We start from the raw sequence: 26,524 nt of genomic DNA, 5'->3' as shown, positions 1-26,524 counted from the left end.
GAGAATGGCGTGAACCTGAGATCGCGCCACTGCACTCCAGCCTGGGCGACAGAGCGAGACTCTGTCTCAAAAAAAAAAAAAGAAAGAAAGGTAAGGAAATGATCTCTTTCTAGTACCTGGCAGGAAGCACCACAGCCAGGTACTTAATAGACAGATGTTTGCTGCGTGAAGCAATAGCTGTGACTATATCATATAAAGTTATAGGAGTGTTTAATAAGCTGGGAAAATGCTCACACTATGCTATTAAGTGAGGGGAAAAAATCTCACAAGTTGTATGTAAGAATCTCACCTACAAGCACTCTAAGATCTAGTAATTGGTGGCTTGGTAAGGAGTAACTTAACTAGTAAATTAACTGTTCCATGTATATGGTATAATCCTAAAAGATATGTCAATATCTACAGTCAACACATTAAAAATTACTCAATGCAGTGAGTCAGCAGACATTTTGAAAGCATGTGTACATATATATAAAAGTAGCTAGAAGCAACCAGACACTAAAGACATATTTTAAAAATTACTGCACTAATTTGAATTGGTGTTATAAGACCAAAAATGAAAATGTAATTTTCATGTAAATGTAAAAATGCAATTATGGAGCAAAGATGGCCATCCTCTTTTCAACAAACTATGAGCTGTCAGTTTTTGAAAATTTGCATTTTGACAATGCAAGTGCAAGAAGGACCAGGAACGAGAGCTGAAACGTGGATTCTGCATTTAAAAGAAAGTTAGGCAGGGTGCAGTGGCTCACGCCTATAATCCCAGCATTTTGGGAGGCTGAGGCAGGCATTTCACTTGAGGTCAGGAGTTTGAGACCAGCCTGGCCAACATGGTGAAATCCAGTCTCTAGTAAAAATACAAAAATTAGCTGGGTGGTGGTGGTGCACACCTGTAATCCCAGCTACTCGGGAGGCTGAGGCGGGAGAATTGCTTTAGTCCAGGAGGCGGAGGTTTCAGTGAGCTAACATCACGCCACTGCACTCCAGCCTGGGCAACAGAGCAAAACTGTGTCTCAAAAAAGAAAAAAAAAAAAAAAGTTATGTTTCAGATCCATTCATGACAGTTGATGAGCAGTTAGTTGTAGCTAAGAACCCGGTCCAGATCAGGGTATGTGTGTGTGTGTTGTGTGTATACTTTCAAAACTAGGAAAATCTGGAATAAAAATTGAGATTTACTATGTTTAAACTCATCAAAATTTCCAATGAAGTTGTTTTTTCACTATCCTCTTATTCTTTTTTTTTTTTTGAGATGGAGTTTCACTTTTGTTGCCCAGGCTGGAGTGCAATGGCGCCATCTCAGCTCACTGCAACCTCCACCTCCCGGGTTCAAGCGATTCTTCAGCCTCAGTCTCCCCAGTAGCTGGGACTACAGGCGACCACTACCATGCCCAGCTAATTTTTGTACTTTTAGTAGAGATGCGGGGTTTTGCCATGATGGCCAGGCTGGTCTCGAACTCCTGACCTCAGGTGATCCACCCACCTCGGCCTCTCAAAGTGCTGGGATTATAGGTGTGAACCACCGCGCCCGGCCTATCCTCTTATTCTTTTAAGTTATTTGTAGGGTGAGTGAACAATATAAAAAATGGTAAAATGCTGAAACAATTAGGTACAGCTGTGAGGCGTATAAAGGTGTTTGTTTTATTAAAGGTGTCTGCATATATCCTGTAGCAAGTGCATACTGCATACATGTATTTGGTATATACATTCTATATATAATATATATCCTTTTATGTGTATATTTCATAAATTTAAAATTTCAGTGGCTTTAGGTTCCCAAAGAAATTAATCCAAGAAACTTCATTCATTTCACTCAAGAATAAATAGCAATTCTCAAGACATCTTCATCTACAATTATCAAGGAAAATAAGCTTCTTACCTCATATTCTATACATGGATCTGGAGAATCATCAGTACAATGAATAAACCTTTGGAAGAAGAAAAGGCAATTGAATCTTTCTGTTACTGGTGCCAGTTTATGCACACACATAACTTATATTTAACGAGAGTAACATTTTACTGAAAGCATCCAGAAACAGGGGACTAACTCAAATTCAATGAACACTTATTAAGCCATATTCAATGCTATGCATTAGCCTAGGCACCCTGAGATATTAATTCATTTAATCATCAAAACAATGTTAACAGCAAGACTGTATTTTCGAGGATCAGTTCTACAGTTGGTCTAATATTTGACAGCACAACAGGGTGACTGTAGTCAACAATGATGTAATTGTACATTTTAAAATAACTAGAGTATAACTGGATCATTTGTAACACAAAGGATGGATAAGTCTTTGAGTGGAACAGGTACCCCATTTTACATGATGTGATAATTAGGCATGGCCTGTTTGTATCAGAACATGCCATGTACCCCAGGATGGGTGCAGTGGCTCACGCCTGTCATCCCACCACTTTGGGAGGCCAAGGCAGGTGGATCACTTGAGGTCAGGAGTTTGACACCAGCCTGGCCAACATGGTGAAACCCTGTCTCTAGTAAAAATACAAAAATTAGCCGGCTGTGGTGGTGGATGCCTGAAATCCCAGCTCCCTGAGAGGCTGAGGCAGGGGAATTGCCTAAAACTGTGAGGCGGAGGTTGCAGTGAGCCAAGATAGCGCCACTGAACTCCAGCCCTGGTGACAGAGCAAGACTCCATCTCAAAAAAAACCCAAAAAACAACACCCATCTCATGTACCACATGAATATATACACTTACTATGTACCCACAAAAATTAAAAAATATTATGAGCTATTGTAACCATGAAGATAGTATAATCTCCACTTTTCTGTCAAAAGGCAAAGAAACTAACACGCAGAAAAGCCCAAACGTAGTGGTCACATCAAGACTCCAACTGTCTAACTCCCGATTCTCTCGAGGGCAGGAAGGCACTGTCATTGTACACGTTCTTGTTGTGTGCATCTTACAGTGGAGCCAGCAGCCTACTTCTCTCTCAATGTAACGTTGGCCATCGAAAGCCACACGGTTAATTGAATCCTTCTCCCACATGCCATTTTAAAACTCGGATAGATCCATTCAGCCCTCCATTAAGTATACTGCTTCCTCCTCGAAAAATCCTCACTTTCATCAACGATGTTTCATATCGCTTATTAAATGCCCATCTATGCCAAAGCTTGGGCTAGGCATTGGAAATGTTAAAATGATGAAGACTCCTTTGTTCTGTATAAGGTTAGTCTGGTGGAGAAAGCTAAAAAATAGACACTATTTTAAAAACACTGGAGAAAAAATACTCTGCAGCACCAAGGAAGAACTGATTAGCTGGCTGCTGTGTGTCGGAGGGGAGTGGTAGTCAAGAAGGGGTCCGCATTTAAAGCACAGAGAAACGTGCTAAGGCAGGGAGGGCAGTGAGAGATCTCACAGAGCATTCAAATAACTAGAGGAGATCAGCTCTGATGGAGTGCAGGGCGCAAGGGGGAACTGCAACAGATGGAGCTGATGGAGTGCGGGGCGCAAGGGGGAACTGCAACAGATGGAGCTGGACAGAAACTCTGGACAAAGAGAAGTATCCAGGTCATGAGAGGCTTTGTGTGCCCACCCAGGGCACTTGGACTTCATTATAAGGACAATGGGGAGCCCTAAAGTCTTCAAGTATGCAAGGGAGATCATTCCATTTAGGTGTTAAGAATATCACTGTGTTCACAGGTACCAGGGATTTAAAAAATGCATCTATATCACTATGGCACAATGGTGTTGGACAGTTTAGGGGAAGGGCGGCAACCTGGGAGGCAGAGAAACCTGGTAGAAGGCTTGCTGCAATAGCCTCGGGGAGATGAGGGTCTAACTAAGGGAACCGGAGTGGACAGGGAAAGGAGAAGCGTAGAGGTGGAGGCAAGATCACTTGGTGACTCACCGAAAGGGAGGGAGCAGACCCGGCATGGTGGCTGGGCAACATGGCAAAACCCTGTCTCTACAAAAAATAGAAAAATTAGCCAGGCGTGGCCAGGCGCAGCGGCTCACGCCTGTAATCCCAGCACTTAGGGAGGCCGAGGGGGGCAGATCACTTGAGGTTGGGAGTTCGAGACCAGCCTAACCAACATGGAGAAACCTCATCTCTACTAAAAATACAAAATTAGCTGGGTGTGGTGGCACATGCCTATAATCCCAGCTACACGGGAGGCTGAGGCAGGAGAATCGCTTGAACCCGGGAGGCAGAGGTTGTGGTAAGCCAAGATCGCGCCATTGCACTCCAGCCTGGGCAACAAGAGTAAAACTCCGTCTCAAAAAAAGAAAAAACTTAGCCAGGCCTGGTGGTGTGCACCTGTAGTCCCAGCTACTCAGGAGGCTGAGATAGGAGAACTGCTTGAACCCAGGAGGCAGAGGTTGCAGTGAGCCAAGATTGCGCCACTGCACTCCAGCCTGGGTGACCGAGTAAGACTCCATCTCAAAAAAAAAACCTAAGAACAACCTAGTTTTTCTCTGGAAAGCAAAAATCTCTTATTTCAAATCAAACTAACTTAACGGTACATTATCTTGAGGACTAATAATCTAAAACTAGAAAACTAGCTTTCGATTAAAAATTATTTCAATAAAAATTAAGCTTACCAGTTATTTTATGTTAATAAAAATTAAGGACTGGGCACAGGGCTCACACCTGTAATCCCAACACTTTGGAAGGCTGAGGTGGGAAGACTGCCTAAAGCCAGGAGTTTGAGACCAGGCTGGGCAACAAAGCTAGGTCCTGCCTCTACAAAAAATATAAAAATTAGCCGGCATGGAGGCTCACGCCTGTAATCTCAGCTACTCAGGAGGCTGAGGCGGGAAGATCACTTGAGCTCCGGAGTTTGAGGCTGCGGTAAGCTATGATCACACCATTGCACTCTAGCCCAGAGTGAGACCCTGCCTCAAAAATTAAGGTCATGAACTCGCACAAGTTAATAAAAATTAACTTATTATTTTTATCCTTTAAAAAACTGCCCTTTCGCCCCCAAGGATCAGCATATTGATAAGTACTACATGTATCTAGAGCTTTCCACTATACGTTTTCTATTATTTAAGAAAATTATTTTTGGGCCGGGTGCAGTGGCTCACACCTATAATCCCAGCACTTTGGGAGGATGAGGTGGGCGGATCATGAGGTCAGGAGTTTGAGACCAGCTTGGCCAACATGACGAAATGCCATCTCTACCAAAAATATAAAAATTAGCTGGGTATGATGGCACATGCCTGTAAGCCCAGCTACTTGGGAGGCTGAGGCAGGAGAATCCCTTGAACCCAAGAGTTGAAAGTTGCAGTGATCCGAGATCACAACACTGCACTCCAGCCTGGGCAACAGAGTGAGACTCTGTCTCACAAAGAAAAAAAAAAAAAGAAAGAAAATTATTTTTGTACACATATCCAGTATACAGCCAAGTGAAATATTTTAGATTAGATAATCTACATAAGGAGAAAAGGAAAACATTCCAATGAATGTAAGAAAACAACAGACCAGAGGTTAAAAATCACAATCAGGACCTTGGGCTCTGTATCAGTATTTTATCATCTTAGAAAAGTCAATTATCTTTTGGGATAATTTTGGCTCGTAGTTGCCTCAGCAGTAAATGGCAGATGGTATTGGGCGATTTCTAAAGTTCATTATGCAATCAAATCTGTAGACAACTTGTCAGGCCCCCTTTTTCTTCCCTGTCTTTATATTCAGTTAACTACGTATTGCACGATGAACCTCAGGGTGTGTCAGAGCTTCTAGAACACAGGTTTGAAAATGAGAGAGTGGAATGAGATGATTTTTCAAAATACTTCCCCAGAGATTCCAATCCGAAGTGTCCAAGACGGGGACCAGACACATATTTTATTTTACTTATTTATTTTTTTGAGACAGAGTCTCACTCCGTCAGCCAGGCTGGAGCGCAGTGGCACGATCTCGGCTCACTGCAACCTCCATCTCCCGGGCTCAAGCAATTCTCTTGCCTCGGCCTCCCAAGCAGCTGGGATTACAGGCGTGTGCCACCACGCCCAGCTAATTTTTGTATTTTTAGTAGAGACGGGGTTTCATCATGTTGGTCAGGCTGGTCTCAAACTCCCAACCTTAGGTAATCCGCCCGCCTCGGCCTCCCAAAGTGCTGGGATTACAGATGTGAGCCACCGCACCTAGCCCATATTTTAGAAATGGTTATTCTGAGGAGTAGCTGCAGTTCAAGCTCTGTAAGGGGTTCTTGGGAAAAGGGCCAGGAGATGCCTGTCTACCAACTACAGGCTTCAGCAGGAAGTCTGCACCATTCTTGGGGAAAGGAAGAAACAGGGAAAAGGAAGGAAGCAGCAAACTGGAGCGGCCGGGACCCCAAGCATAGCCTTCAGGGCCGCAGCTTCAGCTGAAAAACTCAGTCTGGCTACCCTAAATCCCACCAAGGTCACTGGAGGACTCAGCACATTTCCCACAACAAAAAGGCTCCGTCTCAAGAAAAACAATAACAAAAACAAAAAAGCCACCACCACCACCAACACCACCAAAAAAAATTCCCCAAATTTTTTTCCTAGGTTACTATTTAACACTAATTTGGAAGATTTCTTCAACTAAAATTTTCAGCAAAGTACCAACAGAACGTGGTATTCAACTAAAGTCACTGATTTGTGGTCTAAGCTGAAAGGAGGCTCTTATGTTGAATTCAAAGTTCAAATTCTTGGCAGAATAATTATAGTTCCTCTAGCTAGCTATGAAAATTCTAAAATAAACACAAATGTGATTAAGTAATGAATGTTACATTATTTACAATGCAAGTGGCAAACTAAAAGAATTCTCAGGTATAATAATAGCAAAGATTTTATTCTGAAGAAAAAAAGCAAAATCCCAAAGGCCTACTGTGATGAAAGCTACTACGAAATTATGCCAGCATATTTTTACTACACTTTAAAATTTGCCAGTTAACAGGAATTTTGGAAAGCAATGTTATAGACACAAATTTTTAGAAAGGAAAGAAAAAAAAAAGAAAGGAAAAGAAAAAATATTCTATCCCCAAACTAAAGAAATATGCTTAACTAGTACTGATGACTAATTGGATGTCTTTTTTTTTTTTTAAGGAACAAAATAATGGCATTCACAGCAACCTGGATGGAACTGGAGACTATTATTCCAAGTGAAGTAACTCAGGAATGGAAAACCAAACATTGTATGTTCTCACTTGTAAGTGGGAGCTAAGCTATGAAGACGCAAAGGCATAAGAATGATACATTGGACTTCTAGGACTCAGGGGAAAGGGTGAGAGGGTTGGCGAGGGATGAAAGACTACACGTTGGGTACAGTGTACACTGCTCAGGTGATGGGTGCACCAAAAGCTCAGAAATCACCACTAAAGAACGTACCCATGTAATCAAACACTACCTGTTCCCCCAAACCTACTGAATTAAAAAAATTTAAAAAAAAGTACAGGGGGAAATACATAGTGTGCTTCAATGACAGATAATTACACATCCCTTGTCTTTACTCAGAAGCGAAATAAACACTGAAATAATTTTACCAAAAAAATAAAAATAAAAGGAGTGCCATATTTTTTCTTTTATTACTACCCAAATCATCCACAGCATAAACAAGCCTTAGTTTTTCTGCCAGCCAAATGGCCTTACTATAAATAGGTATATTTATTATGCCCTAAACATGCGTTGGGACTGACATGCTATTTTTTGTGGACTTCATAATTATAATTAGGCCTGGTGCAATGGCTCATGCCTGTAATCCCCGCACCTTGGGAGGCCGTGACAGGTGGATCACTTGAGGTCAGAAGTTCAAGACCAGCCTGGCCAACATGGTGAAACCCTGCGTCTACTAAAAATACAAAAATTATCCAGGCGTGGTGGCACACGCCTATAGTCCCAGCTACTTGGGAGGCTGAGGCAGGACAATTGCTTGAACCTGGGAGGCAGCAGTTGCACTGAGCCCAGATTGTGCCATTGGACTCCAGCCTGGGTGACACAGCAAGACTCCGTCTCAAGAAAAAAATAAAAATAAAAATAAAATAAATAAATGAATAATAATCAACACACAGTTTCTCTCATGCTGTTCCAAATAGTTTGCATATTGAAAGAGGACAAATGGGTCAGGCGCAGCAGCTCACGCCTGTAATCCCAGCACTTTGGGAGGCCAAGGTGGGCAGATCATGAGGTCAGGAGATTGAGACCATCCTGGCGAACACAGTGAAACCCCGTCTCTGCTAAAAATACAAAAAAAAAATTAGCTGGGCGTGGTGGTGAGCGCCTGTAGTCCCAGCTACTCGGGAGGCTGAGGCAGGAGAATGGCGTGAACCCAGGAGGCAGAGCTTCCAGTGAGCCAAGATCGTGCCACTGCACTCCAGCCTGGGCGACAGAGCGAGACTCTGTCTCAAAAAAAAAAAAAAAAAAAAAAAAAAAGAGGATAAATGTAACATATCCAGTGATGAGCATGTCGGTCTGGGACTGTGGGAGGCAGAGGGTGCAGTGAGCCGAGATCGTGCCACTGCATTTCAGCCTGGGTGACAGAGTGAGACTCCATCTCGAAAAAATTAAAAAAAAAAAAAATTACTAAGACAAATCAAATTCCCTGACCTCCAGTCAAATGTATTTCTCCTTCATCATGAGCCCCTCAGAGAAACAATTAACAAATTTATTTTTTCACTCACTCAGCTCCTTTTTCTAAATGCCAATTGAGTATCAAAATTTTTTCTTGTCTACTCAGCCCACTGAAGTGACAATAAAATAATGAAAGCAGCCTGTGACTCAGCAAGTTTAATCACCTAGAATGTTTATACCTTGGCAAATAATACAGTCAGCAAATTTATACATGTCGTATTTCTTTCTTTTTGTTTTTGATTTTTAGTAGAGTCGGGGTTTCATCATGTTGGCCAGGCTGGTCTCGAACTCCTGACCTCGTGATCCGCCTACCTCGGCCTCCCAAAGTGCTGGGATTACAGGCGTGAGCCACTGTACCCAGCCATATGTCATATGTCAACCTCCACTTTTTAAAGCTTTTTCTCTACAGTAACCATTTGAAGAAAAGGAAAGAAAAAAGCAGTACTTAATATTCTAGAGTAAATTATAGGCAGGGAGACAGCACTAGCTGTCTACCTTCCAGGGTTCCCATCTTCAGCCTGTCCAATGGAACCTGGATTGTTCAGATGCTGGGAGCATTTGTGCTTCCTGGTTCCCTCTCTAATCACTGGGATGCATGTGCTGACTCATCTAAGCAGCCACCAAGGCGTGGGCCTGGACCAGCGGCATCCACATTGCCTGGGAACAGGTTAGAAATGATCTGCTTAGGCCCCCTCCAGGCCCGCTGGACCAGAAACCCTGGGGCCCAGGAACCTGTGTTTCATCTAACTCTCTGGATAACCCTAACGCATGCTCGTGTCGAGAACCTTGGTCTAACCAGGGGTGTCCAAACTTTTAGCTTCCCTGGGAAACATTACAGGAAGAATTGTCTTGGGCCACATATAAAATACACTAACACTAATGATAGCTGATGAGCTAAAAAATAAATAAATAAAAATCTAAAAAACAAAAATCTCAAAAAAAATCTCATGACGTTTGAAAGTTTATGAATTTGTGTTGTGGCACATTCAAAGCCACCCGGGCTGCGGCCCATGGGCTGCTGCAGCTTGGACAAGCTTGATCTAAACAAATCACAGCAATTCTGCTCTCTTTGCCAACTACTGGATTAGGCTGGGTAACTGTGACCAATGAGGGCTGAGAGGAAGTCTCCCAGGAGGCCTCAGGAATGTTGTACTCGTTCACGTACAGAAAACAACGAGAGGAAACATAACCTATCCCTCCTGTTTTTGGTTGAGATATGGTCATGTCTTCGTATGACAGATACTTGGAACTGTAGCAGCAATCTTTTAACCATTAGGTGAGAAACCCAAAGACCGGGCCACTAAGTCAAGGATGGCGGAAGGAAAGGGCCTGAAAGAGCATGGGTTCCTGGCGACCTTGGTGAGCCACTGAGCATTCCTAAAAATACCCAATCTCCAGGCTCCTCGTTAAATAACGTATTTTTTAAATCCTGTGTGTAAGCTATTTTCGGCTTCTGTTAACTTGCAATTCTGACTGTAACATATTTCCTTTTTTGTCAAGTCAAGCCTCAAAACAGTATAAACAACATAATCTCATTTTTATGTTATATAAATTTATACATATTATATATAACTATGCATTATAATATTAAATGTTCTAGTCTATTATATAATATTTTAATGGAAGTATTTTGGAAATAATGAATCTATAACTTTTTTTTGTTTTTTTGAGATGGAGTCTTGCTATGTCACCCAGGCTGAAGTGCAGTGGCGCGATCTCGGCTCACTGCAAGCTCCGCCTCCTGGGTTCACGCCATTCTCCTGCCTCAGCCTCCTGCGTAGCTGGGACTGCAGGCACCCGCCACCATGCCAGGCTAATTTTTTGTATTTTTAGTAGAGACAGGGTTTCACCATGTTAGCCAGGATGGTCTCGATCTCCTGACCTCGTGATCTACCCACCTTGGCCTCCCAAAGTGCTGGGATTACAGGCGTGAGCAACCGTGCCCAGCATTTAATCTTTTAAGAGCTCTTCAAGGCCTTTGTGACATTCATCTTTACTGAGTTCTATCAATAAGGAATTTTTATGTGATGGCAACACTTCCTGTTATGCAACTGATTTATTAATTGCTAAGCAACTACCAACAGTTATTTCTAGACAAAGTGACACGTTAGTGATGCCCAGCTAAAAGGCTGAAAGCCCAGTGCTTGGCATTTGCTCCTGCCAATTCCGAATTATTTATAATAGTAGAAGGATGGCATTCTGTGGGTAAACACTGTAAATCCAAGACCTCAAACTCACTTGCTCATTTAACTTCCTTGCCATGCAAAAGTCAAAAAGTACAAAATGCAAAACAACAGACTATTATTCATACCATCCACTGGAACATCAGTTAAATGAAGATAAAAAGCAAGACATAGCTTAAGAGGAGGCAGCTGATCATTAAATTGCAAAGCTGATTTAAAAAAACATCAGCCTCAGAATTAAAAGCAATTTATAGTTAGTTCTGGAAAGGCAAAAGTGTCTTCCCACTCTCCCTGCAACCGACACTAAAGGCATATAAAAAATCCTTATAAGGGCCAGGTGCAGTGGCTCACGCCTGTAATCCCAGCACTTTAGGAAGCCAAGGCGGGCGGATCACGAGATCAGGAGTTCAAGACCAGCCTGACCAACAAGGTGAAACTGCTTCTCTACTAAAAATACAAAAATTAGCTGGGCATGGCCGGGTGTGGTGGCTCACGCCTGTAATTCCAGCACTTTGGGAAGCCTAGGCGGGCGGATCACAAGATCAGGAGTTCAAGACCAGCCTGACCAACAAGGTGAAACTGCTTCTGTACTAAAAATACAAAAATTAGCTGGGCATGGCCGGGCGCGGTGGCTCACACCTGTAATTCCAGCACTTTGGGAAGCCTAGGCAGGCAGATCACGAGGTGAGGAGACGGAGACCATCCTGGCTAACGCCGTGAAACCCCGTCTCTACTAAAAATACAAAAAAAATTAGCCGGACGTGGTAGCCATGCGCCTGTAATCCCAGCTACTCGGGAGGCTGAGGCAGAATTGCTTCAACCCGGGAGGCGGAGGTTGCAGTGAGCCAAGATTGCACCACTGCACTCCAGCATGGGCGACAGAGTGACACTCCGTCTAAAAAAAAACACTTATCAGTTGAATTATCAAGTAGACAGTGTTTTCAGTGTAACATATTTTAAGACCTCTTAAAGCATTACATGTCAAAAAGCTTTACAATGGAAAAAAGAGGCACAACTTTGTTCTGTTTTTCAGAGAGTATCTCCTAGAATGAAAATACTACTGGTTACTAAAACAGTCTACCAACACCTGTGCCAACACAACCAGAGGGCTGACAATTACACGTCAAAACAATACTTGCTCAGACTCAGAAGGATCATTTGAGACTGGGAGTTTGAGACCAGCTTGGGCAACATAGTGAGACCCCATCTCTATTAAACACACACACACAGACACTGACACAGACACACACACACACTTTTTTCTATAAAACTAGAAATACCAATACAGGTAAAATCCTTATACAATAAACATGTAATATGATGTAACACAACCACCCTCACTGGTTACTTAACTTCCCCTTCTTTAATTAATATAATATTAAAACCTTATGTCCAAGCTGCAGAGCTCAGACGCCAGAGTTGATGCACGACCGTCATGGAGTGAACTTAGTTATCCATGCCAGGATCTACTTCAAAAAAAGGATTTGAGTCTGACATGGAATGAACTGGCAGGACAAACTCAACTGGACAGGGCAGAAGTGGCATGCCTATACAAGATTTTCACTCTCATGCTCCTGCTTCTAGGTTCTGGGATATGCTTTATTTTAAAGACTCATTTAAAGATGAGTTTACCTGAGATAACTGGTCTGTTTAAGATGCGACAGGAAGAGAAACCTAGAAAAATAGCTGCTATTTGAAGACAACAAAAGAAGCATAAAGGGAGCACCTGTGGCTCAGCAGGGCAGGTATTCCATCCGCCTACAACGCTGACTGCACTGTCAAATTCTTTAGCTATAGAGTGACTGGCAAAAGGAAAGAAATACAGCAACTCTACTTCTAGAAACTTATCCTAAGGAAAAAATTAGGGGAGTGCACAAAGAATTAGCTCCAGGATATTCACTGCAGCTCTGGAAGAACAGAAGGTAGGTCAAATATGTTATGCTACAGCTCTCCAGAGGCGCAGCATTAAGGGAATGGAAAATAATGAATTTACACATGCAATGATGTCACATCGGTAAGTGCAAAAGCAGCCTACTAAGAAATATAAACTATAGGCTGGGCGTGGTGGCTCACACCTATAATCCTAACACGTTGGGAGGCCGAGGCAGGCAGATCACGAGGTCAGGAGCTCGAGACTAGCCTGGCCAATATGGTGAAACCCTGCCTCTACTAAAAATATAAAAAATTAGCCGGGTATGGTGGTGCATGCCTGTAGTCCCAGCTACTTGGGAGGCTGAGGCAGGGGAATCGCTTAAACCCAGAGGTTGCACTGAGCTGAGATTGCGCCACTGCACTCCAGCCTGGGCGATAGAGTGAGACCCTGTCTCAAAAAAAAAAAAAAAAGAAATACAAACTGCAGGATCCCATTAAAAAAAATCTGTATATAGGTAGAGATAGATATATTTATATTATATTTATTTATAGATAGAATTCTAGAAGTATAAGAACCAATTGTGGCAAGATCATGAGTGCTTTTATGTTTTTGTTTGTTTTGAGATGGAGTCTTGCTCTGTTGCCCAGGCTACAGTACAGTGGCACGCGATCTCGGCTCACTGCAAACTCCACCTCCTGGGTTCAAGCAATTCTCCTGCCTCAGCCTCCCGAGTAGCTGAGACTATAGGTGCGTGCCACCACGCCCAGCTAATTTTTTGTATTTTTAGTAGAAACAGGGATTCACTATATTGGCCAGGCTGGTCTTGAACTCCTGACCTCAGGTGATCCACCTGTCTTGGCCTCCCAAAGTGTTGGAATTATAGGCGTGAGCCACCACTCCTGGCCATGAGTGCTTTTATATTTCCTGTTTTTATTTAGCTGTAATCCCTAATTTTGCTTTTCTATGATAAATATTTATCAGTTTTATAATAGGAAAAAAATTACTGAAATGTTTAATGGGCAGAGATACAGAAAGTCCTTAACATTTTCAGATATTCATTATATACCATTTTTTATAAAGGGAAAAGAAAGATTTGCTTTAACAGGTCATTTTGGCAATATGAAATAGCTTTGTTATATGGCGCTATGATTTATAATAGTACTATAAGTAATGGAATTTCATCTATAGAGAAATTTGCACAAATACTGAAACTAATGACACGAGAGAATAACAGATACTTACGGCTGAGTGAAGTCACGAGTGATGAAATCAGAACTCTTGAAAAGTAGAAAGATGTCGCTGAGGGTTTTACATTTCAGAGAACTATTCATTGCTATCCAATACGCATCCTAAAGAATGAAGCACATGCTATTTAGTCCATATTCCATGTTGGCTGCTATGAATGCTCAGACCTATAACAAAATCAATAATGCATACCACCTCAAGGGTTTAAAGAAGGAAGTCAAGTAAATTTTAGCAGTACTGTCAAATGTTAAATTATGCTTAACAACAAAGAGCGTCACCACTGCATTTCAGACACTCGGTTATGAACACTGAGATGTCAGGGTCCTCACATTTCAACCCAGGCCTAAGTACTTCACAATGTTTTTCTTACTGATAATAGAAGAGAAGAAAATGAAGTATCAGAAACACTGACATTTTGGCTACAAGATTAAGGTGGTAAAGAAATAGCCTGACCAGCTACTCTCCAAGAAAAGAGATCAATTTCCACCCTTCCCGTTTCTGGGGAGTGGCAGCCAAACACCTGAACTTTGGCGGCTGGAGCAGTTATACCCTACGTCTATCAAATCTGAAAGAGAAGGAGGTGAGCTATTCTGAACCACTACAACTTCAAGTGGTGAATGTCTCATACGTAAGAACAAAAGATGGAACGGCAAATGCGAAGTAGGCACAAAGCTCAGTGGAACATGCCTAAAAATTACAGAATAATTAAGTCATTTAAAAAATACACCTCTCCCACAGACAGATCAGACACAGGATACAACAGAATTTTGAGAAAACTAACAGTTGCAAACCACTATCCAGTTATCCACACACTACATGGAAGAAAAGTACTAAAATATCTGAAAACAGCTACCTCTGGGGAGTAGGAAATGGTGAAGTAAAACAGGGGTCAAGACCTGCTGATTTTCATGGCAAGCTTCCAAATTTATTTGAAATTTTAAATTCTGTACATGTAGAGTATAATTAATTTTTAGAAGTAAAAACAAAAAAGAAAAAATAATAAAAGTAAAAACAAAGATTACAAATTATCATTCATTTTGGAATAAAAAAGGCATGAGATAACTTTTGAAATTATAAATAGGTCTCTGATTCCTTAAATAAGCTTTGCTGATATAAAAGTGTTTTCTATTGGATTAAAACAACTAACGGATTTTTCCACAGGCCTTAACTTTTATAAAAATCTTGTCAATGCAGTATTAAAATAATAAGACACAATTTAAGAAAAGATCAGTTGACTTCTCCAACCACTCTATTTCTATAGCCTATGACACTTTTATTTTTATTACTTTTCAACAAAGAAAAATTTCTCTGTTAAACTGAACAGCTGAAGTTTTGAAAAGGGCAGAGTATGAATTTCCTCAGAATTCGAAAACAGTCAGCAACACAAGAGGTGGAAACTACCTTTTGGCAGAATATATAGTATTTCACAGACCCAGGCAAGTGTATAGCAAAATCCGGAAAGCAAAACAGTAGAGGGAAATTAATAATAAATTCCACATCATTTTTCCTAGAATTAGGAATATAATTAGACCCTCTGTAGGGATATGAAATGAAATAAATAGCAAAACAAAGAATATTCAAACAGTAAGAGAATTACTTATGTGTTCCTACCCTTGGGGCACTCCAGTTAAGCTTAGGAAAGACACTGCCCCCGAGGGAATTGATAGCTTCCTGGACTTTAGTGGCAAACTCAGGAAATTCTGGTGCCTACAGAGAGAGAAGAAATCATTGGGCACGTCAATATCATCACAGTATATATGGAAAACAAGATCAAAATCTCAAGGTTATAGTTTAGGGTGTTAAAAACAGAATTTAGAATACAAATTACTATCAGAATTTCTGAACCCAGCTAAATAAAATCAGTGATCAAGTACATTTACCAAAAAGAGAAATAAAATAATCAGCTGCTTAAATGGCATTTTCCAGACAATCGAAGCCTGCAAAGCTGAAATGACACGTTACTAGGCTTCTGAGGATGTGAGGAAGGAATGAATGGTTCTCTGTACACCGACATAAAACCAGTATTCATCAAGAGAAAAGAGACAGGTGGAGTATCACCTGTAGCAATACTCCAGTTGTCAGAAGTAACATCCCTACTTGAAGAGCTAGAAGCCCTTCCACTTGCAGAGGAGTCTTAGATATATGGTATCCCCCAAAGCCACGGAGAGAATGAAAAATAAATGACGTGGCAAACTGTATTTAAACACTGCTATTTCCAGACAAGTTTTAAAACAAGCAAAACTCAAAATCTGAACCTTGGTCAAGTTAAAAATCATATTCATCTTTGTTCATCTCACGGAATCCAGTTTAGTGCCCTGAGTATGGCAGATAAGTAACATTTACATGACACTGAATGGAATTTTCATAAAAGGAGAGTGATCTGAGTGGCATCTGGAGTAAATGAAACACGTAAACTTTCCACTTAGGTACCTGCCAGCAGGCTTCTCTTTTTACACCTAAAGAAATATGTCAGTTTTGAGCAGCTCCACTCCTTTTTTTTTTTCTTCTACCCTGGCAATCATATCTCGTTCATTAAAATAAACAAGTATCTTCTTATTTAGAGCTGGATTAGAACAAACCCCCCCACAAAGCTAGTTTTCTCTATTTCTGCCTTTACATTTACTTGTAAGGAGTTTCACTAAAAACGTTCCCCTTTCAACTCAAGGTATGAGGAGTTTCATTCACCTATTTTTAGAAATAGATCATCTGCTTCACTCACTCCTTTAAAAATATCTTCATTTAAAAAATTTTAGGTTAACTTTCACAACAGCACTCTTATCCTGAAACACTGTAATATGCTTGATAACTTCTACATTTTTATGTAAAACACTGGTAAAAGTCACATACCTCTCTACTCTCGCTTGAAAGAAACAGTAATTTTTATGCCATTTAAATACACTTGAGGCCAGGCGCGGTGGCTCACAACTGTAATCCCAGCACTTTGGGAGGCCGAGGCGGGCGTATCACATGAGGTCAGGAGTTCGAGACCACCCTGGCTAACATGGTGAAACCCTGTCACTACTAAAAATACAAAAATTAGCCAGGCATGGTGTCAGGTGCCTGTAATCCCAGCTACTCAGGAGGCTGAGGCAGGAGAATAGCTTGAACCTGGGAGGCGGATGTTGCAGTGAGCCAAGATCACAACACTGCACTCCAGCCTGGGTGACAGAGCAAGAATCTGTCTCAAAAATAAATACACAAAACAACTAACTAATAAATAAATATACTTGAATAAGGAAATACAGATTTTCACTTTATGTTCCAGAGATTCAGGAATCTTAAAGTTTAATGTTAGGCGTAATTCCTTCTTGCAGAGCATCAGAGCTTAACAGAAATAAGTCAAGGCAGCAACTATGCACTCGAAATATTTCCTTTGCAATCAAAAGGAAAAAGGACAAATCATGTTTGCCTGATAAATGATGCTTCAAGTTATTTTTCAAAATAAAAACAACAGCCCACAGGAAAAATAATATATGAAATGGTGACTAGGAATTTAGAGAGGTACGCACTTAAACCTTGACGCTAACCCTTGTGTGACAGTGTGAGGCTATCCCCACGCTAAGTCTGCTGTGCTCTTACCGTAAGCGTGGCTGTGTTCTCATCATCAGACCACTGCATGAAAAAGAGGAAAAAAAAAAACATTAAATTTAAATACTGCACTGGGCTTCAAAAAGCAGTGCTCCATCTAAAAATTATAAATCAAACGGGAGACATCTTTTCCGGAACACAGAGTATATGTGAAAATATATGTAAATATATGTCAAAGTAAGATTCTCACGTAATTTCTCATTTTATCAGATGTAAGATAATATCTACAAGTCAGAACCATCTCAGAGATCATTTAAATTACAACAGTCTACAGAACAGATTATTTTATTTGGCACCAACCTGTATTTCTTCTGCTTCATCATCACTGTCTGGCTGAGAATGTGTTGGTGGATCGTCCCTAAAAAAACACAAACAAACATCAAGAAAGAAAAGGACTTGCTCACTGTGTGGTCCTAATTTCAGGGGTACTGAGTATGTTTTAAAATAGCCTTAAAATTAGGCTAGGTGTGGTGGCTCACACCTATAATCCTAGCACTTTGGCAGGCTGAGGTGAGTGGATTGCTTGAGCTCAGGAGGTAGAGATCAGCCTGGGCTACATGGCAAAACCCTGTCTCTACAAAAAATACACAAATTAGCTGGGCGAGGAGGCATGCGCCTGTAGTCCCAGCTATTTGGGGGGCTGAGGTGGGAGGATTGATCACTTGAACATGGGAGGTCAAGGCTGCAGTGAGTTAAGATCCTGCCACTGCACTCCAGCCTGGGTGACAATGTAAAACACTGTCTGAAAAATAAATAAAAAAAAATAAAAGCCTTAAAATTGGAGAACAAGGCCAGTCATGGTGGCTCACACCTGTAATTCCAGCACTTTGAGAGACTGAGATGGGAGGATTGCTTGAGCCCAGGAGTTTGAGACCAGCCTGGGTAACACAGAGACTCTGTCTTTACAAAAAAATTAAAAATTAGCCAGGTGTGGAGGAGAACACCTGTGGTCACAGCTATTCAGGAAGCTGACACAGAAGGATCCCTTGAGCCCAAGAGTTTGAGGCTGCAGTGACCCATGATCACACCGTTGCACTACAGCCTGGGCAAGAGAGTGAGACCCCGTCTCAAAAAAAGAAGAAATAAATAAATGAGAGCACGGTTGCATGAAGAGATGACAGAATAAAATCTTTCTGTCCTGTTCTCAGATATCATTAAAAACAAGGGAAAGAGAAAAAAACTCCATCTCTGATAATACTGAGAATCATCTAGACTCTGAACCTCAGCATATGAGAAAGTTCTCTCAAGAAAGGGAAGATGGAATAGGATAAAGGAAGACACCAGAAGCAAATGTCTGAAGAGCTGTCTACACAGATGATGGAACTACTGTAGGGGCAAAACCAAGAATCTTTTCTTTGCACAGTGAAAACAGGGTGTGTGGGCTGGTGTCAGAAATTCATTCTGCATCTAGACTGAACCACAGCAAAGGGTGAGAGAGAGAGGGGAAAATAAACAGGCATAATGTCTTTGAAGAAGACAGAAGCAAAGCAAGGTGTGCAGTCCTCATTAGGGACAAGGGGTTGGACTGGCGGGAGGAGGGGAAAACAAAAAGACAAGGCAGATAAGCTATAAGTCTGCCTTTCTTCATGGTCCAAGACACACAGCCCTCCTGCGCAAGTAACTCACTATCTTTCCACGCCCAGCTATCACCTCACCCTCAATTGACAGAAAAATGCAAGTGAGCTCACTGCAAGGTTGGCGTTATCAGTCCTGCACAAAGTCCTCTTCAGGACACAGCACAAGTACCATCTTACAAAATCCCCAGCAAGCCTTTGTCTCCCTGCAGTCAGCTCCTTTCTTGCTGACCTGCCCATTGTACCCTTGCAACATATTTTCACACTTTCTCTAATAAATTTGCCGTTCTCTGCCTCCAACTGTCATGGTAAATTCTTCTTACCACCCACACCACTGGCCCCAGATAGTCACTGATCACCTGCAACACAAGGGCTGAAAAAGGCCACCCTGCAGCTCATCTTCATCGCCTAAAGGGAATCAGAGGCTGAAAGAACTCAGACGGAAGACTCAGAACACCACTCTGGCCCCTCCTCAACACACAACTACAAATAACTAGCCTAGGAATAACTCATATCATTGAGAAAAATAATCATAAGAACAAGCATAGCAGCTATGCAAAGACAAAAGAAAGAAAAGGAAAAGGAAGATTCTGGTTAAACATGTGCTTTTATCTCTATGTTCCCTCTGGAAACTGTACTAAAAAAAAAGATCCCAAGGACAATACTGAGTGAAAACGAATCAACCACAGAAGAAAGATGGCAACAAAAGTTTGGAAAACAGAAAGTCAAGGGGAGGGATAAGTCAAGGGGCAACAGGTTAGAACTTAGAGTTATCCTGGAATATGGAACTGAAGCTCTGAAGTCCATCCAAGGAGCAGTGAGACACATCCGTCTCCTCACCTTGCACATCCTAGCAACTAATTCTCCTCAGCCCCTTTGGTAAGCAGATTTATTCTCTGGAAAAAATGAACTCAAAAGGGTTGAGGTACATAATGGCCCAGATGAATATCGGGGTGAAATGTTGGACCTGGACTATGATGACAAGTTATGTGAAAGTCAAACTGAACACTGCGACCCCTAGTCCCCTTCCTCCTACCCTGCTCCCACAACACAGACAGATTAAAGGATTCTTCCGGGCAGAAACTGAGCAACCCCAGAGGACACACCATTATCTGGGAATCTTCCATCAATGTTTGCTGCCTGCTGGCATCCTCAGGCATCAAGCTCCACCCAGGTACGCAAAGTCTGCAAATATCTGTGTGTGTCCTCCTCACTCTTAAATATGAAGGAAGGCCTACAATGATTAGAAAACAGAAGAAAAACTCCAAGATGAAAAATGTTTTCAAAAAGGAGAGAAAAAAGGAAGAAAAAAGAAGAAAATGGAAGAAAAAAAGACAATAAAGGGACCAGATGAAAGATAATTTTAAAAATCATTAATATCCTCGAATATAAAAGATGTCACATCCATTAAGGAATAACAGGAGGCTATAAAAAAGGAACAGAGGAACTTGTAGACACTGAAAACATGATAGTTGAAATTTTAAAATTCAATAGAATGGGCAAATAATCACCTAGAAAGTAGAACAAAAAAGACAAGGAAAGAGAAAATAGAGAAGAAATAATAAAATTCAGAGAATTAAGCCAAAAGATCAAACACCAAAATAACAGGAGATCCAGAAAGAGAAGCAAGAAATTAGAGGAAATTATCAAAGATTCTTTTTTAATATCCTAAAACAGGAAATTAAAGTCTTTAGAATGAAAGAGCTCACCAAGTACTTAACACAATAAATGGAGAAAAAATACCTTAAATGGGCAAAAATGGATACAATAATGCTTCCAACCTTTTTTTTTTTTTTTTGAGATGGAGTCTCGCTCTGTCGCCCAGGCTGGAGTGCAGTGGCATGATTTTGGCTCACTGCAAGCTCCGCCTCCCAGGTTCACGCCATTCTCCTGCCTCAGTCTCCCAAGTAGCTGGGACTGCAGGCACCCGCCACCACGCCCGGCTAATTTTTTTGTATTTTTAGTAGAGATGGTGTTTCACCGTGTTGGCCAGGATGGTCTCGATCTCTTGACCTTGTGATTCGCCCTCCTTGGCCTCCCAAAGTGTTGGGATTACAGGCATAAGCCACCGCGCCTGGCCTCATGCCTGGATAATTTTTGTATTTTTACTAGAGACAGGGTTTCGCCATGTTGGTCAGTCTGGTCTCAAACTCCTGACCTCAGATAATCCAACTGCCTCCGCCTCCCAAAGTGCTGGGATTACAGGCGTGAGCCATCGCACCCGGCCTTCCCCAAGTTTTAATCAACTCTTTGTAATTCTTGCTTTTCCAGATTCACAAAGCTAAGAACCAGTCAAAGCTAAGAACTGTTCTATAGTGGAAATACTAACACACTGTCAGCTTATGAATCCCTGCCCAAGGGGACAGCCTTTCTCTCTTACGTCTCTCTTTATCTGCCACATAATATTTTAAAATGCAACATTATCTTTAACATGGTTTACCTAATCGTACAATATAAGATGAAATATGAAAATATATTCTACCACTCTAAAAATCACTTACCATTTTTGTTAGTATAACAACATACATTTTAAAAAACATACTTGTTATCAAGGTATTCATATAGTTCTTCAGAAGTTGCTGCAGTGCCTAAAGTATGACAAATTTTATTCACTGTAAAAGGTGACAATGTATAAAAATATGCAAGTTTGGCCAGGCACGGTGGCTCATGCCTGTAATCCCAGCACTTTGGAAGGCCAAGGCGGGTGGATCACGAGGTCAGGAGTTCAAGACTAGCCTGGCCAAAATAGTGAAACCCCACCTCTATTAAAAATACAAAAAAAAATTAGCTGGGCATGGTCACAGGCACCTGTAGTCCCAGCTACTCGGGAGGCTGAGGCAAGGGAATTGCTTGAACCCGGTATGCAGAGGTTGCAGTGGGCCAAGATCACGCCCCCGCACTCCAGCCTAGGTGACACAGTGAGACTCTCTCTCTCTCAAAAAAAAAAAAAAGGTGCAAGTTTATTAGACTTGGCTTTCTAAGGTAACCCTCTGCATGCAGAGAACTAAATAGATAAAGTATGGTGCTAATATTTAGGATGCTATATTTTCTATATTACAACTTACACAGAGCTGGCACACCAGAGCACTGGCTCTGGAGGCAGGCAGACAGTTTAAATATCTCAGTTCTGCCACTGTCAGCCCAGAACTTTGCATCAATATGCCATCTATAAAACTGGGAAAATAGCAACTACTTCACAGAATTGTGAAGAATCAAAATATGAATATGCCTAATGTATTTTATAATTGGCATCTACTGGTTGAGGATCCTACATCTGAAATGCTTGGGGTCAAAAGTGTTTTGGAGTTTGGAGTATTCGCATATATATGAGATATCTTAGGGATGGGACCCAAGTCTAAACGTAAACTCCTGTTTGTTGCAGCACTGTTTACAAAAGCTAAGATTTGGAAGCCACCTAAGTGTTCATCAACTGATGACAGATAGAGAAAATGTGGTACCTATACACAAAGGAGTACTATTCAGTCATTAAAAAAGAATGAGATCCAGTCGTTTGCAACAAAATGGATAAAACTGGAGATCATCATGTTAAGTGAAGTAAGCCAGGCACAGGAAGACAAACATCAAGTTTTCACTTATGTGTGGGATCTAAAAACTAATTGAACTCATGGATATAGAGAAGAAAGATGGTTAGCAGAGGCTGTGAAGGGTAGTAGGGGACTGTGAGGAGGTGGGGGTTAATGGGTACCAAAAAAAGAAGAAAGAATGAATAAGACCTTTTTTTTTTTTTGAGATAGAGTCTCACTCTGTCACCCAGGCTGGAGTGCAGTGGCACAATCTTGGCTCACTGCAGCCTCCATCTCCCAGGTTCAGGTGATTCTCTTGCCTCAGCCTCCAAAGTAGCTGAGATTACAGGCACCCGCCACCACGCCCAGCTAGTTTTTGTAGTTTTAGTAGAGACGGGGGTTTCACCATGTTGGGCCAGGCTGGTCTTGAACTCCTGACCTCAGGTGACCTGCCCACCTGGGCCTCCAAAAGTGCTGGGATTACAGACATGAGCCACAGCACCCAACCACAGACCTACTATTTGACAGAACAATAGAGTGACTACAGTCAATAATAACTTAACTGTACATTTAAAAACAAAGACTGTAATTGGATTGTTTGCAACTTAATGGATAAATGCTTGAGGGGATGGACACCCCTATCTCCATGTGCTTATGCCACATTGCATTCCTGGATCACAACATCTCATGTTCCCCATAAATATGTACACTTACTATGTACCCATAAAAACTAAAAATTAAAAATTAAAAAAGTCATTTATGTGTCAGTGTCATATACATCTTATACACATGGCCCAAAGATAATTTTATACAATATTCAGAAAGCAAAAATGTCACTATCTCGGTACCCATCTGGACAGATTTCAGATTTTCCAATTAGGGATGCTCAACTCATTTTACTATTCAGCCTTAAGGGAGACAAGGTCAGGAAAGAACTCGTGACCAAAAAGAGACAATGAGGATTAGTGACTGGAAGGGAGGTACCATCTGCGTCAGACCCAATGTGTGGGCTCAGTTCAAGTATCACCTTACTGTAAAGACTTTCTGGATGACCCCAGCTCACAGTGATTAATTAAACCGCAAATACATTACTTATCAGAATACTTGATGCTTTTTTTTTTTTTTTTGAGACAAGGTCTGCGGCCCAGGATGGAGTGCAGCAGCATGATCGTAGTTCACTGCAGCCTCCAATTCCTGGGTTCAAACCAACCTTGTGCCTCAGCCTCCTGAGTGGCTGGGACTACAGGTGTGTGCCAACATGCCCAGCTAACTTCTTATTTTTTTGTAGAGACGAGGCCCCACTATGTTGGCTGGACTGGTCTCCATCTCCTGGCCTCAAGTGATACTCTTACCTCCGCCTCCTAAAGTGCTAGATTACAGGCATGAGCCACCACAGCTGGTTGATGCTTTTATTCAAAAACATTTTTCACAACACAACTCAGACATTTATTGATTTATTTATGTTTGACTTGCTAATAAGCCGAGACTCCTACGGGAGGATGCCCTGCTCATCTTGTTATGCTAGTATTAAGCTTAGTGCCCATCTCATACTAGGCATGCAATAACTGTTCAGTGAAATTGAATCACTGTCCTATACCAGAAATGCACATTGCCAGCCTCCTTTCCTACACCCACAGCAGGTAACGAGAATCAAACCAAGCATGCTTTCTCACTGAACCCTGGATGCAGCCTCAGAATCCTCTACATATCACTCCAGGAAACCATTACCATTAGATCTGACTCAGCAAACAAGGTAAACTAGTCATCATACTTGGCCTATTCTATTCACTGAACTCAGTAGAGGTTACCATGGAGAGAAAGCAGGATAAGCATGTTCATTCACTCATTCAACCAATATTTATTGAACCCAGACTATGTGCTAACTTGTAACTGTAAACAAGACTATACCTTACAGAGTTTGGAGAGAAAGGCACGTACTGTATGTGGAAGTAACGGAGGATGAGGCATGAAGAATTAGGGTCCGTGGCAGACCTCCATAGCCATCTCCCACTTTCTTGCGAAGTACGAAGGGCTTCCGGACAGTTTCCGGATAGCTGAACACATGGAGCTTCTGGAGGGTGGCGCATGTAGGGAGGGCAGGAAGATCTGCATCCCTTCCCCCACGCCTCACCCTACGCATCTCTTCATCTGTATCCATTATTAATATCCTTTATTTTTGTTTGTTTGGTTTTTTGAGACAGAGTCTCGCTCTGTCGCCCAGGCTGGGGTGCAATGGTGCGATCTCGGCTCACTGCAACCTCCACTTCCTGGGTTTAAGTGATTCTCCTACCTCAGCCTCCTGAGTAGCTGGGATTACAGGAGTGCGCCACCACGCCCAGCTAAGTTTTGTATTTTTAGGAGATGTGGTTTCGCCATGTTGGCCAGGCTGGTCTCAAATTCCTGACCTCAAGTGATCCACCCACCTTGGGCTCCCAAAGTGCTGGGATTACAGGCATGAGCCACCAGACCAGGGCTTAACATCCTTTATGATAAACTGGTAAACCTAAGTAAATGTTTCCCTCAGTTTTGTGAGCTGGTCTAGCAAATGAATCAAACCCAAGGAGGGGACACTCATTTCTAGCTGCCTGGTCAGATGCACGGGTGGAGGAACCTGGGGCTTGCAATTGACATCAGAGTGGGGGGCAGTCTTCGTGAGACTGAGCCCTCAACCTGTGGGATCTGATGCTCCTCCAGGTAGACGGCGTCAACTGAACTGGACTGGAGGACCCTTAGCTGGCGTCTGCTGCAGAACTGATTGCTTCTTAATGGGAAGAAAATCCCACACATGTGGTCACAGAGGTCTTCTGTGTTGATTGTTGTGGTGTGAGAGCAAAGGAAAAACGGTTTGCATTTTTCCCACTTACACAGACATAAAAGAATACATAATATGTAATTCCACTTACACGAAATTCTAGAACTGACAAAACTGAACTAAGAAAGGGACAAGAGAAACTTTTCTAGGGAATGAAAATGTTCCACGTTTTGAATGGAGTGACGGTGAAACAGGTGTAACAATTTATCAAAATTCGCCAAGTTGTACACTTAAGACCTATACATTTTATGGTAAATGTATCTCACTTAAATTATACTTAAAATTTTCTAGTTTTTGTCTGTAAAAGTAACCTAATCTAAAATCACTAACCTTTCAAAATTCTCAAGATTTGAGGTTTCAAAAAGGCTCAAAAGACAATGCTTCTCTCAACCTGAGCAAATGACATCTTCATTCATCTAGTTGTTCCATCAGAAATCTGAGAGGAATTCTTGACACATCCCTGTCATCAAGTTCTGAAGGTGCAAGCTCCCAATCTTCTGAAAGCCACTTCCTCCCCCTACCCCACTGTCACCATCTTAGTTCAAGCCACTGGCAGGTCTCACCCAGTCCAACACAATATCCTCCTAACCCATCCTCCGTTTCCACAGTCACCTGCTACAGCTGCAAACTGAAATCTGATCAAGTCATTCTCTTGCTCAGAGCCCTTCAATGCCTTCCTGACATTCTCAGAATAAATTGCAGCATCTTTAACATGACTCCCACACACACCCCTAATCTGAACTGTCCTCCCCCATGTCATCAACTGTGAATCTCATGCCACTTACCCTTCTCTCACTCCCCATACTCTAGCTACATGACCTTTTCCAAGCTTCTTGTATGTCAAGATCTTCCAGGCCTAGAGCCTTCATTAATGCTGTTCCCCCCACCTGGAAGATTCTTCCCTTCGCCCTTCAACTGACTATATTCCTCCAATCTTCACATCTCAGAGGCTCTAAAGATCCTTCTTTGGAGCATTCCCTGACCCTCCTCGCGATCCTCAGCTCTCCCAGCAATTTAAGGGCAATGACCACCCCATTTTCTGCATAGCACTTATCCCAATTTTCATTATATATTCTCTTGTGTGTTTGCTATGTTCATCTAAGATTAATGATAATAAAAGTAGTTCCATGTCTTAAGAGCATACAATATAGTGGGCATTAGACTGAACATTTTACGTAT

At 41.8% G+C, this 26,524-nt stretch overlaps 1 protein-coding gene across 1 annotated transcript in view; it reads right to left on the bottom strand.

Annotated features, from left to right (window-relative positions):
- SEC61A2 (SEC61 translocon alpha 2 subunit) overlaps positions 1-26,524 on the bottom strand; it is a 109,196-nt gene that overhangs the window by 4,264 nt on the left and 78,408 nt on the right. Inside the window, exons 15-19 of the mRNA XM_030819259.1 lie at positions 17,736-17,793; positions 17,427-17,459; positions 15,459-15,554; positions 13,845-13,951; positions 1,874-1,922 (exon numbers count right to left, since the gene is read on the bottom strand). The gene's annotated coding sequence lies outside the window, so the exon portion shown is untranslated. The remainder of the gene's footprint in view (positions 1-1,873; positions 1,923-13,844; positions 13,952-15,458; positions 15,555-17,426; positions 17,460-17,735; positions 17,794-26,524) is intronic.

Source organism: Nomascus leucogenys, chromosome 9, assembly GCF_006542625.1.
Source record: "Nomascus leucogenys isolate Asia chromosome 9, Asia_NLE_v1, whole genome shotgun sequence".
NCBI lineage: Eukaryota > Metazoa > Chordata > Mammalia > Primates > Hylobatidae > Nomascus > Nomascus leucogenys.
Note: the sequence above shows the minus strand (reverse complement) of the source record. Positions and strands in the feature narration are given on the sequence as shown.